Below are 2,582 nucleotides of genomic sequence, written 5' to 3'. Positions count from 1 at the left end.
AAAGAGTTAGCACTTCTAGAATCTTTTTTTTTTCATTTATCTAGGATTTCACCATTGAGGTACATATCTCAGCTTTCATTTTATTTTGTATATATTCGTAATTATGGTATACATGTACCTTTTTCCATCAGTTTGCCATCTATCCGTTTATTGTCCATTTTTAATTCGTTTTGAGAATGTTGGGTTTATGACAACTACTTGCCTTTGGTATATAAATACAGAACAAACAAAGAAATGATAAAAGATCATAAAAGGTGTAAGCATTAAAGAAGAGGTGAGAGATACAAAAGTGATTATCAAACTCAAAAGTCGAAAACAAATACTGACAATGCCGTTGCAAAACACGAAAAAATTACCAACAACAGTATTTTTTTTATATTTCTAGGCTAATGCACATAGCAGTTAATTCCAGTTCATAACCTTCATAACGTTATCTTATCTTTATAAGGTAATAAGTCTAAATATTCTCCAAATTCAAAGTTTTCTTTAAAAAGTTAAAACATAATGCTTTGGGAGAATTTTCCATTTCTGATTTCCATGTCTGCTGAAATTGATCAAAAATTATCTGAGTGTATAATGCTCAAGTTTAATCATTTTGGATTAAAACTAAAGTTACTCTGATTTAACCAAATATTTGAAAGTCCATATTTATTCAAGAATTTTTTTATACAAATCAACCATTCAAAATTTTAAGAGTACTAACTGATCTTCTTGTTAGTATTACCATAACTTTTGATCATCTGACCATAATACAACATCGTTTTAGCAGTCAGTAAATAGGTGTAAAATCTCATTTTAAAATTAGTAATTACTGGTAATAACTGGGCAGTTTCAGGAATTACTGGTATTAACTAAGTGCATCCGGAAGTACCTGTAATTCCTAAATTTTAGTAATTTTTATTACATGTAAGGGAACGGCAAGGGACTGATTATTCATTTTCACAACTATATTTATGATATTCGAAAACATACAATTCTAAAAATATTTGTTAATTATGAATAATACATGTATTTTTGTCCATCTGATGATAAGACTTTTCAACTGATTTTTATAGTTTGTTCTTATGTTGTACTGTTATACCACTGGCCCAGGTTAGGGGAGGGTTGGGATCCCGCTTACATGTTTAACCCTGCCACATTATTTATGTATGTGCCTGTCCCAAGCCAGGAGCCTGTAATTCAGTGGTTGTCGTTTGTTTATGTGTTACATATTTGTTTTTCATTCTGTTTTTAACATAAATAAGACAGTTAGTTTTCTCGTTTGAATTGATTTACACTGTCTTATCGGGGCCTTGTATAGCTAACTGTGCTGTATGGGCTTTGTTCATGGTTGAAGGCCGTACGGTGATCTATAGTTGTTAATGTCTGTGTCATTTTGGTCTTTTGTGGATAGTTGTCTCATCGGCAATCATACCATATCTTCTTTTTTATAGTCAAGTTATTGTGTACCATTTAATCAAAATTGTTCATTATCCCCTGCAGAAATTACAACTTCTGAATAGCTACCCACTATTTATACTTCTAACGCGGACCTCGAAGAGAGCACCCTAGCAACAACTGTACAGGTAAAGCGTCTGATAGCAACCAAGGATAAAGGGATGAGTTTAGATACAGTTTTCAACGATAAAAAGATGATTTGGGAAACTAATAGAGATATCGAAAAATATATAACTGTAGAAATATTTTTATATTCTTAAACAGTAAATTCGTAACACTTTTGTATAAGAGGACAATATATACAAACATATTAAGATAATACATAGCGAGACAGGACAAACGAAACACAAATAGATAGTATATTATAAAAGACAATTGGTATTTATTATAAGATTAAGTATTTTATATTCTTCTTCACGAAATGAATCATTTATATTCCCAACCAATATACATGTTTTGCATACAAATATAATATTAAAGTTTGGTTTTACCTAGCCTCTTTCAAAAGTATTGTCAAACATTTTTTGCCGAGCGGAGCGAGTCAAAAAAAAATTTGAAGGGTTTCGGAACCGATGAAGGCCCAAGAAGCTATAGACCTGCTGAGTTATTTATTTTCAATACATTGCAAGTCAGGTAATTTATTTTCAAACTACCAAAGAACAAACCATTTATTTTTGTGATTATCAAGGCTGAGTTATTTATTTTCAAAATCATCCTGCCCCCCCCCCCCCCCCCCCCCCCCCAGAATATCAAATGGTCGTCCCCTAATTCCTTATTTCACCTATTTACTGTAACATATACATACAACTCGAACCAGAATGCATTGCGAATTTCAGGTATGTAGTTACAAGAGGAGATTGCATGATAAGTAAAAAATTACCTACATCTATCACGTATAGGATCAATATCGTATATAGTGGACATGGTGAACTAATTTAAAACAACATAAATACTTCTACAACTTGTCTATTTTCGCAAATACGAAAAGTCTAACGCAACAGTCAATGTGGGATAAGCGGGCTGAAATATTTGATGAACATATTTAAAGACGTACAAGTTAAGGTCAACCCACATGCGTTGTTCCTATTCACTTTATATATATTCAAACCAATGTACTGAAGTACTGAACATCGGATGACCGAAAG

Source organism: Mytilus trossulus, chromosome 4 (assembly GCF_036588685.1).
Source record: "Mytilus trossulus isolate FHL-02 chromosome 4, PNRI_Mtr1.1.1.hap1, whole genome shotgun sequence".
NCBI classification, from domain to species: Eukaryota; Metazoa; Mollusca; class Bivalvia; order Mytilida; family Mytilidae; genus Mytilus; species Mytilus trossulus.
The sequence above is the reverse complement of the archived record's forward strand: the minus strand, read 5'-3'. Positions refer to the sequence as shown.